The sequence below is a fragment of the Natator depressus genome, chromosome 1 (assembly GCF_965152275.1).
Source record: "Natator depressus isolate rNatDep1 chromosome 1, rNatDep2.hap1, whole genome shotgun sequence".
In the NCBI taxonomy this organism is placed as follows: domain Eukaryota; kingdom Metazoa; phylum Chordata; order Testudines; family Cheloniidae; genus Natator; species Natator depressus.
The window spans coordinates 264,695,589-264,711,717 of record NC_134234.1 but is presented as its reverse complement, the minus strand read 5'-3'; the positions used below and the strand labels follow the sequence as shown (position 1 = coordinate 264,711,717).

Sequence of the window (16,129 nt, the reverse complement as noted above, 5' to 3'; positions counted from 1 at the left end):
GCATGTCAACATTGTAGTTGGTGTCCATATAACATTAAAATGTTAAAATGAAAAAAAAATGAGCATGTTAGAAATAAGAAAGTGGTTTTTTTCGTTGTTGTTTTTTTTAAAGACAGACGGTACAAAAATGGTTTGAGAGAGCTAAAATCTTACCTCACATGCTTTGGTCTTAACAGTAACCTTTATTCTAAACATTAAAGATGATGTCTCTAATTTCTAGGACCCTGCATAAGAAATTAGGGGCTTCTGTTGAGCCACCTAGGTTCAGATATTAGAACCGTGCATAAAAATGCAGATGGGCTATTGCTAACTGAAATTTGTGGATTGATTTTATTACCTCCAGCTGACACACAAGCAGGTTTGGAATGTGTCTCAAAAAGAGAATGGAACAGCTAAGCTTGAGAAGAAAGTTGATGCTGAGGTTTTATGGTTGAAGCTTGAGTTACCTGGAAAGTCAAAGTAAGGGAGAAGTTTGGACCATATACGTAATGTTTACATTGTGCTTGGAGCAGGGTGAAAACCCTGGCTTTCGGGGGAAAGCAGCATGAAGGATAAAATGAAGTAATTTTGTTGTGTTCTCCATAATTATTACCACAGTTAAGTTGAGGATAATATGTACCATGCACACTCCTGTTTCCCATGTCATCCTCAGCAAAAAGTTCAAAATTAATAATTGAACTGGGTTGCTTAGCTGAATATCTGTAAGATAGACGTAGAAAGGGAGACTTTTTCAAAAGTGCAGATGTTAGGGCATCCAACTGCAATTGACTTTCACTGGACATCTAATACCTCTGTGTCATTGAAAATATTTCCCAGAGTAAATATTGAACAGTAGCTAGTGCGGAGATCAAGGAAGAACGAGGCACGTCTCGGGGCCCTATTTCACCTCGGGGTGTTCGCTATTTCCCACCACCAACACAGATGTAATGAGGTTAAGTGGTGTCTGTATAAAATAAGTAAGAACTATTAATTATTCCTCAAGAAAGGCTTTTAATGATTTTCGACTATAATAACAGCATAAACAAAACAAGAAAAGGAAAACCAAAGACCAACACTGAATAAGAATTAATACAAAAAGCAGATTATACTGAAGACAAGCACAAGTACAAGTAATATTGTGGACCATTTGCGAGTTCCTGAACAGTGGCTCTACATATGTTGGTCCTGGCAGGTTATAATAAAAGCCCCGAAGACAAGCACAGGTAAAAATATTGTTCACCAGCCCTATATTCCTGGTGTTTTTAAAGGCAACATAAAGCTGATGAACGACCGCGCTACATGCATTTGCTAGGACTATGTAAAAGACAAGCAATAACACATGCAAAGCTATTATGTGTCAGCCATCTACTATTGATTTTATACTATGGTATCGATACGACTATGATCAATTTGGCTCGAGCGACCAGACTTCTTTACTCCATAGACTTACCCTGCATTCGTCCGAAAAATACGTTACCCTTCAGTCGGCCGTTTTCCGCACTGGCCAGATACAGACAGTCGAGAAGTGCATGTCCCTTTGGTTCAGAGGGTCTGGGTCAGGTACGACCGACCACACACACACACACACACCCCACCCCCGTGCCTTCGTCCTTTTTATCTGGTCTGATGGCCGCGTTTTAGAACAGACCAACCAATCAGGGTGGGCCACATTGCTTATGTGGTTGCCCTAATTGTATAATTGATGCATATTTAATTTTTAGGCCTATTTATTTTCTGTAGCCAATTAGATTTTGAATGTGGGTAGTTTTGGATTGATAAGTACATAGGAGTCAGCATAAATCGCGATCTGGTTGCCTCGTTTCCTGACCACAAGTCACAAGCGTAAGCTTTATTTTTGCAAGGCTTGCATTTTGCAAAATACGGAAGTTTGAGGCCTTACATTTGCAATACTTCTATTTCGTTCAAGCCTGAAAAGACAGTTGTTGAGTTTATTCACAGCTAGTATTTGTTTGAGTAAGTAGTCATCTGTCATCTATTGTGTATAACAATCTGTAAGATACGTTATTAGTGTTTGCTAAACAGATAAGGAACTTTTGAATAAGTTGAGAAATTGAATTGTGCAAAATTTGCTCTACTTGGATTGTTACAACACTGATTGATACTCACCAGATTTCTATACTTGGATCCAACCACTGGATCCCATATGCTGTTGGGCTGGGTGGGGTCTAGGCACTGTCTCTGAGCCTCTTCTAGGTACAGTTTCAGGATGTAGAGCCTCTCTCTAGCACGCCTACTTGAGAGATGGGGACTCTGCAGTCCAACTGTCTAGACCCTGAAACTCGTGCCAGCTCATCCAAACCTCCCTCGTAGATCTTGCTCCCAAAGTTCCACCAAAGCCATAGACCCTCTGAATGACTGTTTTCCCCTTCAGGGGCCTTGTGACAATGAAAGAGAGGGACATACAGATTTTGCAACAGAATCTCTAAACCAATCACATTTGTCACATGGACAAAGTGCAAGATATATCAAGAACTATGGAAAAAACAAACGCTTCATGCAAAACCCTGCCTCAGTTTCCTCACCACACCAAGAGACCTTTGGGTTTTGGTCAGTGTCCTTTGGTCAGGACCCTCTTCTCTTCCTCCTCCTTCTGCCCAGTCTTGCTTTCATCTACTTCTGGTTTCTTCTCCCTCCAAAATGGCAGGTGAGAGAGCCTTCCTTTTATAAGGTTCAAATCTTCTCTTCCTGACCCTCCCCTCCAAATCAGGTGGTTTCAAGTCTCTTATAAGGTGCTCTGCAGCTTTGTTATAAGCTCACCTGCTTGATCTGGTTCCTCTAGTATCAGCTAGTTTATTGTCCTAAGGTGCTTCCATTTGAATGGAAGACCTTCCAGGTTATTGACTCTTGATTGCTCTGCACTGTTAGTTCTTTGCTAACATCTCTTGGAATCCCAGTCCAAGATGAAGGTAAAAAGACAATAATGAAAATGCAGAGTAGTTTACACTCAAAATGGTGTTCACAATGCTGTTTTTCCTCCAAAAACTAAACTGTTATAAACAAAAATATCTTGAAGATATTTTTAGCAATAGAATGACCATTACAGGGTTTGAGAGTACATGAATTGTTTCTCTGACTTCCTCTTATTTGTTGCTATAAGCTTCTGTGTTCTTGATTATAATTCTGTAAGACAGCACTAGGAGATGACCTGTCTTCCCAATGCTTGATATAAATCACCATTGATACAAACTGAATTCGGTTGCAGTGAGCTTAAATGGTAAAATGCTGGATACATAAGGCAACCTGCGGTCTGATACCAGAAAGTTTTAACATTGACATTCTCCTATTTAAATCCAATCAGCACTACACCATTACTGGATGGCAAAAGGCTGCTGTTAGATTTACATAGCTCAATTTTGTACGTAAAAATATCGACTGCTAGTATTGCACCATATCAACATGCGGAAAATAATAGTGCAAACTTCTCAGTCAATGGAAAAGCATCCCAATCTCACTTAAGGGAAGGCAGTGAAGTTTCTTAAGGCCTTTTAGATGGGCAGACTAGAAGCACTATTCTTTATCCTTCAGTATGTTAGGAAACTGACCAAAATTCCACCCCAGTCCAAAATTTGTCCAAGTTATAGCATGCTTAATTACCACATAGGTTTTTGAACTGGATAATATTACTGACTTCAGTTTCATCATTTTCTTGCTGTTCTCTGAAGTCTTAATATATTTAACATGTCTGGATACTTCCTGTGCTTCTGAGGTATGATGCTGGACTAGAGCAGAAGTACCTTTTTTAGAGGGTTAAAACCAAACCACAAATATTTGAAATTCTTGGTTGAGGACATGCACTCTTTACAGTACCAGCAGTGCTTTCAGGCATGGGAACATAATGATGAGCTTGAGGTAACCAAGTTTCTGAAAACAAATCCACACACACCAGACTTTACTCACACATAAAATCCCATGAGAGGACCCATGCAGCAATAAGTGGTCCATATACATTGATGAGTTTTGCAGGATTTGGCTTATAGTTGTGAAAAGATTCTACTTTCATGTTCCTCGTGCCTGATCAGTCAACATTAGCTTTGTCTCCTTCATTCCAGCAAGTCCAGCAAAACACTGTTCTGTTATTCACATATTTATTCACAAGCGTTCCACCTATAATACATACAAATTTAAATCCATTAATAAAACACCTGAGCATGTTTCCTTCCAATAATCTTTATGTAATGAAAAGAGGCAAATGATGATTATGATGCTGTACAGTAGCTAGCACTTCCATCTTTAGCCAGTCATCTGAAGAAGATTTTGGTGGCTTTTACTTTTCAGCCTGCTTCCTGTAACCAGTCATGTTTCTTTACCTTTGCAAATGGTTGCATAGATGAGGAGACTCAGAAAGATGTTTCTTATGTGGAGTAGGTACGCTATCAATCATAGCGGACCCTCTGGGCCCTCCCAGCCTCTCTTCATCACGAAACAGAGATGTCTGCCATGACCTCTCTCCAGGATAAGCCCTAGAGTAGAGCCCCGGCCTGGCAGTGGATACAACCAGGAGGCTGAGGCCCACTAATGTGGAAACAAAATAAGGGTCAGGGAGGGCTGGGAACTTCAACGCTATCCACCGTTTGAAATTTTGCAGCTCTTGGAGAGGGGGCCTCATTCTTCTCCCTCCACATCCACAAGACAGAGTTAAGTAAGGGCAGACAGGAAACATCTTATGAGGAGAGGCTGAGGGAACTGGGATTGTTTAGTCTGCGGAAGAGAAGAATGAGGGGGGATTTGACAGCTGCTTTCAACTACCTGAAAGGGGGTTCCAAAGAGGATGGATCTAGACTGTTCTCAGTGGTAGCAGATGACAGAACGAGGAGTAATGGTCTCAAGTTGCAGTGGGGGAGGTTGAGGTTGGATATTAGGAAAAACTTTTTCACTAGGAGGGTGGTGAAACACTGGAATGCGTTACCTAGGGAGGTGGTGGAATCTCTTTCCTTAGAAGTTTTTAAGGTCAGGCTTGACAAAGCCCTCGCTGGGATGATTTAGTTGGGGATTGGTCCTGCTTTGAGCAGGGGATTGGACTAGATGACCTCCTGAGGTCCCTTCCAACCCTTATATTCTATGATTCTATGATCTCAGACAGCAGTTGGGCCTTACTGTGTGCTTCACAAGCTACGTCCCCTCTCCCCATTATGGTTGTCAATATGGGGTATGAGGACTCATCTGAAGGTCTTGCTGGTAGGCTCAAAGTCTTTCTAGATTTTAAAAAAAAGCTCCCTGGACCTTGATCCTGTGGGGTCTGAAAAGATTTGGGTTTGTGCCGGGCAAACTCCTGTGGAGCACTTCGAGGCATGAAAGGAGTCAGTGTCATTTGTTGTAATCCTCTCTGCGTTGGACAAGCAAGGTCTTCTCCATCAAGAAAGAGTATTTTAAGCTCACTCAGAATCTTGATGTAGGCCTCCCAAATCACTGAGTTAATCAGAGCCCTGGGATAAACTGATACCATCCTTGCCTTACTGAAGCCTGTGCCTTTCAGTGCGATTTAATTTATTTCATTGGACACTAATTCTTCATTTTAAAAAGAAGTTATTTAGCTAAGAAAGGAGATGCTTTATAGAGGGCTTGGCAGAGAAATTCAAAATTCTGGAGGGTAGGATAAAAATTTGCTAGTTCCTTCTTTTTCTCCTACCACACACTGAGAAGTTTATAGACTGATGAAAAGAGGAATCTTAGATTTTTGGCAATTGGCATTTGGCAATTGGCATTTCTATGAGGGACTCAACTGTATTGACTCCCATCCAGGAAATCCTACCTTGTGCACAGTTCTTGTTTTAAGTTAAGGTTTGGAATTTCAGTCCTGACATGGAGGTTAGTGAGTACCAGTTAACCATTTCAGTCAAAGCAGAGAAGTATTGCCTCTTATTTGTTCTAAATTTAATGGCCATTAACTTAGTGTATTACAGGAAAAGGTAAAAAGAAGGAACGGAGTTTCTAATTCAACTTCTGTATAAAGCATCTTCTTTCCTGGCTAAGTAACATCATTTCATTTGTTAAAAATGAAGAGTGAAAGAGATATTTGCACATACTTTCACAATCAGTGAGTTGGTATAAATTCTACAATATATTTTTGTACAGAAGTGGATTTTATTGTTGAAGTTGTAAAAGTTATTTAATCAGTGAAAGGCTAAGGTTGTTCAAGTTTTTAACAGTCCAATGGGACTGATAGCTACATATACAATATATACAAATGTATAAATGAACTTTGAATTATAGAAACTTTGTATAGAATTTCGATGAGAATGTGAAGATGAGGAATTTGAGCATGACAGCTTCTGAGATGATATGGGAAAGAACTTATTGACATTAAGTGGAGAGATATGGAACTAAAGGAACTGTTTTAAATGTCTGAGGGACAGTTTTAAAGGAACTTCATGAATAGAGAGATTTGCCAATTCTTTGTAGGAAACTTTGGATTGGATTGTCTGTGCTTTTGTTTGACTATAGAAACTTTGATTTACAAAAACTTTACTTATGGGTAAGGCAGCAGTTTGGGTGTGTGGGAGGGGGGTCAGGGCTAGGGGCAAGGGGTTGGGAGATGAAGAGGGGTGCTTACCTCGGGGTGGAAGGCTCCTTGGCTCCCACTGGCATGGCCCTGCAGCTCCTAGGCAGAGGGGCCAGGGCACTATATGTGCTCCCTGCACCTGCAGGCCCTGCCCCCGCAGCTCCCATTGGCTGCAGTTCCCAGCCAGTGGAAGCTGCGCAGCCTGCGCTTGTGGTAGGAGCAGTGTACAGAGCCCCCTAGCCCCTCCGCTGCCTAGGAGCTGCAGGGACATGCGGCAGAGCTGAGTAGGGAGCCTGTGAGCCCCACCATTTCCCCCCTCCCGCAGCACCAGCGGAGGTCCTGAGCTACGGCCTGGTCCCCTCCCTCAGCACCAGCGGGGGTCCCGGGCCGCTACCTCTTCGAGAGCACTCGCACCCCCCGCCCAAATTTTAGTTAGGGATATATAGTAAAAGTCGTGGGCCGTGAATTTTTGTTTACTGCCCTTGACCTGACCATGACTTTTACTAAAAATACCCATTAGTAAAACATAACCTTACTTATGGGGATACCTATGTCTTTTGGTGAGACCTCTTAAAAATTAGGGATTTTGGATGAGGCTGTAGTACACTGGAGTTCATTCTGTATCAATAAAAGAGAATAGTCCTTTATATTCTGAGTCTCATTCCACTTCTGTTTGAATGCTCTATTTCTCCTTCTCATTGGCCTTCATGCCTGCCTGTTAGGCAGCAAACATGAATGACATTTAAAGCAAACATGGAACTTATTACAGACTTTTAGAAATTCTCCACACTAACTACAGGGTTGAAAGTAGCAAGTGCCATTTGAAGCAAGAATATCATGTAGGATCAGGACTTAAAAAGGACTTTGGGCAGTGAGGAAGTTGAGGGAGCTGCTTAAGAACTGGATGTGGTTCATCATGAGGTACCGTAAATATAAGGAGTCCTACTTCTGTTTTTCTTCAGACTGTTTGAGCCCAGCAATAGGACTTGCATCCCACTTCTCTTGCACCTGATGTGACATTATTTGATTAGCATTTCAAGAGTTGAAGAATGCAGCAATGATTAGAAAAATAGAACCGCCTTCCTTGACCGAGAAATTCTTGTCTCAGATTTGTTATATGTGGGTTTCTCTGGCTTCTTTTTTGTTATGCTTTACTGGTTTCAGATTTGTACTCTTCTAGCTAAATGTTCTTTTTAGTGTGTTTTTAAAGCCTGTGTTGTGGAGAACTCACGACCCTATATTCGATGGCATTTCTCATAAATCTTCTATTCCAATATGGCTTCTATTCCTAGATTCTGGTCTTCCTGAACAAAACACAGTATAAAGGGAGCTAATATTTGAAGTGCTTCCCAGGAATCCTTTGGGTGGAGAAAGGGAAAATTAATACCACTTTCTTGATACAAATATATAGGTTTCCCTAAACTGTCTTCATAGATTGACAGGTTTAAGGCTAGAAAGGAACTATCATGTTCATTTAGTTTCACCACCACCATCTATGTTCTTTTTGTGCTCGTCACTGAACAAATAACTTGTTTATTAGTAAAGCACATTTTTCTGTCCTCCTTCACTGGCAAAATGCTATGTAATATAAAATCATTAGTTAATTAAACAGTGGACTATATTTTTAAAGTGTATTTTATTTGTCATTGCCAGTGTGAACTAGACACTAAATATATCCATGTTTAAATTGTGGTATTTCTCGCCCCCCTGCCCGCAACCTTTCTTTGTTCCCTGGATCCCATGATATGATATTTCCCTATTTTTAAGATGTTAGTAAAGAACACCTCCAGAGGTGGTTAGCATTTATCAGCTCTCAGAATGACAGATTCTGTTTTCTCTCGGAGGCAAGTCATTTTTCTGTTGAAGAAAAGGGAGGATAATCTCCACCCACAGTAATATGTGTTGAGAAACATAATTCACTAGGAAAATGTACCAACTACTTGGCTGCAAATTGTCTCCTTTCTGCAAGATAGGCAATCATAACATTTTTAGACAGTCTTTTAAACAGCTTCATTACCTAACTCCTGCACATGCAAAGTTAAACTTGATGTTTGTTAAACTGGGTGAATGTTCCATCAACTATTTGAGTAACACTGCATTGGGTTAGATACGGCCTAATGCTTAAGATTTCAATCCAGTTGGTGGCTCCTGTCCAAGCCCAGTAGCAAGGACTAGGGAGAGGCTGAGCAGATAGTATAATCTTTGGTGCATAAATGCACCTGAGAAGATCTGGCACACAGATGCTACCCTCAGCATGCATGTTACTTTGACCTTGCTGAACAGCTGCGAGTGTGTGAAAGGGCTCAGTGGCTCTGCTTACACAACTTCCCACCTTGGGCAGCTGTAAGAGAGTTTTACTTTTCTCATTGTAAAATGAGCCCAGAACAAAATATTCTGGAATTTCTCAAAAATTATTCTCTACTTTGTTTAATGACACATTTCCTCTTGTGTATTTTCATCTATCTCATTCAACTACTGTACATTAGCTGGCTGTTTAAAAAAAAAATCCTAATATCCAGCTGTATAGATGGAGCAAATGGGGTGAGAGTGTATGTGTATGTGTGCAAAGCTAATTATTCATGAAGATGAGAAACCAAATTCTAATTTTAAGAACATTCTAGAATGGCTTTGGTAATATACATACTACGATCAGAGTTTGAAATTCCCCCACCATTTATTATGTAATTATTTACATATGCTATATATGTTAAACTAAAACACTTTGAGGAAATCTGCAGTTATATTAATCAAGTTCCTTAATTATGTATAATGGATTTTTTAAATTACTGCAACCTACTCAAGCTATCATATTCCTAATAAATTCTGTTCACTTTTCAGTTTTGTTGTTTCCTGTTTAGTTCAGAAGAAACTTATTAAAATAAACCACTTAATTATTTAAAAACTAAATTATTTAAAATGTAGAAAGAAAAATAAATTTCATTCCATTTTAAGGATTGAATCTGTTTAGAAAGCAGTTAGACAAATCTAATCTGTTTTTTTTTTAAGACACTTTGTACCGCAGGCTACTGACATGAGAGAGTCATATCAAAGCGTTTTACTTTGAAAGATTTCCAGCATTTCTGGTGGAAGTAATTCAAATACATGGGTCTTTCTCTACCATATAAAGTATATTGCCAGTATCGATAATATCATGAGCTCCTTCAAGGACAGAAAGACTCATGATAGTAGGTCTTTAAGAAGAAAAGAATGAACTGGATTGAGTCTGTTCTGTGATTCATAAGCTATTAACCTACCTTGGTGGATATTGTAGTTTCTCCCCAGGGCAGTTATATGTTCTGTAGGACCCTATGTAAAATAAGATACTTGAGTTTATCCAGCCTCATCCTAACTTTGATTATATTCTGCACCCATCCCACCCTTCTGTGTATTCATGATGTTCATAGTCACCTTCTGGTTGTGAGTGACATCCTCCCTCTGATTTATAATTCATATGCTCCTTTCTCTTGATTATCTTGCCAGGCTCCATGGTCTATGGTGATCACCCTACATGGATGCTAGTGATAATATCATCGCTACTAGGTGATGGAGAATAGCAGCAGCAAGTGAATAAACAATAGGAACTATTAACAAAGTAGAACAATCCAAAAGAACTTAAGGAGGAGCTCAGAAGAAAGCTGAGTGAGAGAAATGAACAAGGGCTAAGAGTAGAGAGCAAAACAAAGATTTATCTTTTTATGTGCCTCAGGAATACACGGTAGAGGTATCAGGCTACCACTTTCCCTCCCATCTGATTGTTCAGAATGTTTCATGCCCTCAGGCTGCATTGCTTTTCCTCAGTCTATATTAATTAGTTTGATTCCTGGTTCAGTAGAGATCAGGCAGAAATGTGTAGCTATGGAAGAATATTTTCTTGTGTCTTTTGTGGTTTTTCTTTCTTTTCCAAAAGTTATAATTTTCTTTTAAATGAACAAGCCCAGAGTCACTGCTTATTTCTTTCACAACCTCTTCTATAGAAGAAGTTCCTCAAATGCATCATATACTGAGCATTCTACAGGACTCTATCACCAGCTCACTTTGCTTGGCTTGCAAACTGGCCTAGTGACTTTGTGAAGAAGTGTTGGTTATCTATCTGTTGGTTTCTCTAAATAGTAACCTGTGTAGCTATTGCAATGAATCTGAGCAGTAGCAGTTTGGCAGTGGGGGTTGGTGATGCATCTGCTACTGCTATACTGGCTCTCAACTGGAGGGTGAAATGGCAGCCAGCCAGGAGGAGATGGATGGATGGATGATGGAAGACCTGGAAGGACAGCAGTGGAGACAGTTGCCTGGTGACTGAGCTGGAGATTCCAGAGCTGCCTGTGTAAAGTTTGGTCTGTCTCTATTTGAGTAACAGAACTTGCATATGTAGTGTTGATAAATAAACAGGTTATATCAGTTTGACTCTGTAACATCCATTTCTCTCCAACTGTGGAAATTAATGTGCTGCAGTGTTCTGAAATGAACCACTTCTCAATAGAAGGGCAGCATCATGCGGAGAAGGTAGCAATTCAGGGGGTTAAAAAGCCCTTGGTTCCAACTGATTGCACCTACTTGACAAGGTGCGGGCCTGTACTACTGTAACTTGAGTCACAGGAAAAAAAAAAGAAGGTAAGAAGATCTCTTTTGTGTTATCCTATCTAGAGATAGACTCAAGCTAAGCAATTCAGATGAGAATTTGGTTCAGAATTCAAACTTAACAAAACTGCAGGGCTGTTTTGGATTTGGTGTTATTGTTAAGACCCATCCACAAGGACAAGTTTGTAATAATACATCATTTTCCAAGCTTTCTAAAATGTTGACATAACTGGAACACTGAGTTGCGTCTGTTTTAATGATTTACAAAAACCCTAACGTTCAACTTCACTAATGGCATCCAAACTTTGTCATTTAATGTTCACTGAAGAATGACTCATGCTTTGATGTCTAATGGCTTTTTAAGAAGCTGAACTCCAGCTGGAATTTTGCAACTGTTGCATTTGAAGTCATAACACGCCTGAAGAATTCCAGCAGGAGTAAATCTATTTTTGAGTTGTTTTATGTATATTTTTTGGGTTGACGAATCCAAATTCTAATTCTCATTAGTGGTATATATCTATATTAATACATGATACCACCTTTATAATGCTATCCTTAAAATCAGACAATTTTCAGTGTTACACAAGTGTTTTATTTGAATCGCATAAAGATAATTTATATTGGGAGAGATGGGTATCTCGGAGCAACGGAACTCTATATAACATACCACAGAGAGAATTAGTATTTTTATCTTAAACTTCACAGCCTAATTAACTAGAAATATTGGAATTTTTTTTAGCTTATACATTCTTTTCTATTTATTTTCAGAATTGGTAGATTTTTTTCATCCTTCTTTTACTTTTAAGTTATCTATGTTTCTTTGCAAAAGTAATAAAACCTTCTTTTCTTCCAAACCTGGTTTGAATACTCAGAGCTGTCACATTAACCCGGTATTAGTATTAGATTTTAATAAAAGACAGCATAGGAAGAAGAAAGATGCTGTCTGAAAGTAGACGATAGGAGATATAATTTAGTTTTTTTGATTTTTAATATTTTTGTTTTTTCAATATACTGTAAATGATATTTGACTTTGCCACATAACTGTTACTGAAAACACATAAATACAACAATTATGCTGAAATAATACTAAGCTTATATCACAAAATGACAAAAGTGAAGAAATTACGGCAAGAATGAGTTCACTCCAAACTTGTGAGTTCCAGGGAGCGGTAAGGAGGGGAACGGTACTAAGAAATATGGAATTTAAAGTTAAAGTCTTACATTTTTTTTCCAATTTGTGTTCCAGTGTGATGTTTTGAAACATAATTGCAGATTTATTTTCTTTGCAGATTTACTTTTTTTTAATTAACAATCACAGATGTTCTGTGAAAATTTTATAATTTGCTTAAGTTATATATAATGCTATGTGTAATCCACAACCACTCAGTGTGGTGATCTGTTCCCTTCTAATGGTGACTGGGACACTCAGAGAGGTTGATAAGCTGGCTAGAGCCTTGGCTAGCAGAGATGGGTCCTTTAACTCAGGCAGTAGAGGCTCATGCTTTAAAATCCAGAGGTACCAGGTTGGATCCCTCCTCCTAGAGGCAATGATAGGAAAAAACAGAGTTTGGATGATACTGTGTTATCTAGATGGGCAAATTACATCTGCTTTGCTTCCTCTCTCAAGCAGATAGAGGCAACCCTTGCATTGGCTGTTAGGGCTTCCTTGAAGCAATTACTAATTACTAGGGCTGTCAATCAATTAAAAAAATTAATCATGCTGTTAATAATAGAATACCATTTATTTAAATATTTTTGGATGTTTGCTACCTTTTCAAATATATTGATTTCAATTATAACACAGAATACAAAGTGTACAGAGCTCACTTTATATTTTTGATTACAAATATATGCACTGTAAAAAAATAAAAGAAATTGTATTTTTCAATTCACCTAATACAAGTACTGTAGTACAATCTCTTTATCATGAAAGTTGAACTTACAAATGTAGAATTATGTACAGAAAAAAACCTGCACTCAAAAACAAAACAATGTAAAACTTTAGAGCCTACAAGTCCACTCAGTCCTACTTCTTCTTCAGCCAATTGCTCAGACAAACAGGTTTGTTTCCATTTGCAGGAGATAATGCTGTCCGCTTCTTGTTTACAGTGTCATCTGAAAGTGAGAACAGTTGTTTGCATGGCACTATTGTAGCCGGTGTCGCAAGATATTTACGTGCCAGATGTGCTAAAGATTCACATATCCCTTCATGTTTCAACCACCATTCCAGAGGAGATGCATCCATGCTGATGATGGGTTCTGCTTGATAACAATTAAAAGCAGTGCGGACCGATGCAAGTTGATTTTCATCATCTGAGTCAGATGCCACTAGCAGAAGGTTGATTTTCTTTTTTTGGTGGTTCAGGATCTGCAGTATCCGCATCGCAGTGTTGCTCTTTTAAGACTTCTGGAAGCATGCTCCACACCTGGTCCCTCTCAGATTTTACAAGGCACTTCAGATTCTTAAACCTTGGATTGAGTGCTTTACCTATCTTTAGAAATCTTACATTAGTACCACTTTTGCATTTTATCAAATCTGCAGTGAAAGTGTTCTTAAAATGAACAATATGCCAGCTCATCATCCAAGACCGCTATAACATGAAATATATGGCAGAATGCGGGTAAAACTGAGCAGGAAACATACAGTTCTCCCCCAAGGAGTTCAGTCACAAATTTAATTAATGCATTATTTTTTTTAATAAGCGTTATTAACATGGAAACATGTCCCCTGGAATGGTGGCTAAAGCATGAAGGGGCATACAAATATTTAGCATGTCTGGCACATAAATACCTTGCAATTCCAGCTACAAAAATGCCATGCAAATGCCAGTTCTTGCTGTCAGGTGCCATTGTAAATAAGAAGCGGGCAGCATTATCTCCTGTAAATGTAAACAAACTTGTTTGTCTTAGCACTTGGCTGAACAAGAAGTAGGACTTGTAGGCTCTAAAGTTTTACATAGTTTTGTTTTTGTGTGCAGTTAAATAACAAAAAAAAAATCTACATTTGTAAGTTGTACTTTCATGATAAATGCATTACAGTACCTGTATGAGGTGAATTGAAAAATACTATTTCTTTTATCACGTTTACCGTGCAAATATTGGTAATAAAATTAATATAAAGTGAGCAGTGTACACTTTGTATTCTGCATTGTAATTGAAATCAATATATTTGAAAATATAGAAAAACATCCAAATATTTAAATTTCAATTGGTATTCTATTGTTTAACAGTGTGACTAAAACTGCAATTAATCCTAATTAATTTTTTGAGTTAATCACATGAGTTAACTGCGATTCACCGACAGCTCTACTAATTACTTATATTGCAAGACCTAAATAAGCCAATCATGCCTTTTTAAAGAACTAGAGTGGCTAATTTTATGGGAATAAGGAGGAGCTAAAATAAAATAAATGTAAACCAAGTTAGCATGGGGTCCTTATTTACAGGCTGCATTCGATACCACTTTACTTCTGGGTTCAGGTTTCCAACCCAATTCACATTCCAACCCTGTCCACCCAACAAGTCTTTTGAACTCCAGCACAGAATGTTCCAGACCTTCAAGGTACAGTAACCACGTCAAAACAATTTTTAAAACTCTGTACACCACACCTTATCAGATGTGCTTAGCACCCACAACTCCCATTGACATCAATGATATCTGGAGGGCCTCAGCATCTCTGAAAATAAGTCTGAGAACTTGGTAGCTATTATCAGTATATTAGCCCTTCCTTTTTCTGCCAGGGTTGTTTCCAGTGGTGTATTATCGCCTAGGCCAACAAGGCCTAGGCCTAGGGTGGCAAATTTGCAGGGGTGGCAAATTTATAATAGCCATAGGCGCTGACTTTACCCGGCGCTGGTGGGAGCTCGTGCCCTCCCCCCCGGTCCAACTCCGCCCCCCAAAATCCGCAGCCCTGCCTCCTCCTGCGGGCGCTCCGCGTTTCCCCTCCTTCCTCATCCCTCCCAGGCTTGCCGCACGAAAGTGCTGGGAGGGAGGAGAAGCAGAGCGGCAGTGCGCTCAGGGGAGGAGGTGGAGCAGAGGTGAGCTGGGGACGCGGGGAGGGTCGCAGCAAGTAACCCAGGCTGGGGGGCAGAGGAACTGCTCCCTGCCCCAGCTCACCTCCGTTCCACTGCTGCCTCCTCCCCCGAGCACACCGCTGCTCCGCTCCCACCCCCTCCCTCCCAGGCTTGCCGCAGGAAACAGCTACCGGTGGGTTCAAACGAATTTTGTACAAAAACTAAAACAAGTTCATAAGGGGCCAGGGGTGGCAAAATCATTAATCCACCACTGGTTGTTTCCTTTATGTTTTCCAAGGAGATGATGATCTGATCTTAACTTTCATAAGGGAGAGTTTATGTACCCCTAAGTGTCATGAAGGAACATTGTGAGAAAGCTGTGACTTGAACAGCCATATGTTTATGGCTCACCTATTACTGCAGAATCTAGGTGCTAACAAAACAAGTTTGTCTGAAAATTCATGGTCTCTACCTCTCCTTCATTCAGCACCATAAATATTTTTTCTATAGAGAAATGATTCCTGGGCCATGCAGGAGTCTTATGTAGTTGCAGGAAGGCCAGTGGGAAAGAATGGGGGTTTGATTTCACTCTAACAGTGACAAGAGCTAATTTCATCCTGATCTCTGGTGGGGGAGTATTCTATAAATTGATACTAATTTAATGTCATTCAGTTAAGCATTTCTCCTAAAGTCTCTTTCTTGTTACAGATTCCTTTTCATTTTCTTAACATGCATCATACCATTTTACCTTGTTTTTGCTCCCTAGGAGACCTAATTGTTGCTATTGCCAGTAAATTCTTCTGCAAGTATAGATTGTGTGGCAGTACAGAGTAACAGCATTTATTCCAATGTTAAAGTTGCAGCTGAGTTTCCATTATAAACTGCTTTGCTCCCTCTCTTAAATCAGTCATATTGGTTAGGTGTGGAGTTAGGACACAATTTTTCTCCCAAACTTCAAGTAAATTGGATAAGGGGTTTTTGAATCATGACACCTTCAAAATAAAGGACTAGAGAGAAGCCTTTTTGATCTCTCTCTAGTAA

The 16,129-nt window shown here is 39.5% G+C and overlaps 1 long non-coding RNA gene across 1 annotated transcript in view; it reads left to right on the top strand.

Moving 5' to 3' along the window:
* The window catches only part of LOC141986494 (uncharacterized), a 153,152-nt gene that overhangs the window by 66,138 nt on the left and 70,885 nt on the right, over positions 1 to 16,129 (top strand). The gene's annotated exons all lie outside the window — the stretch shown is intronic.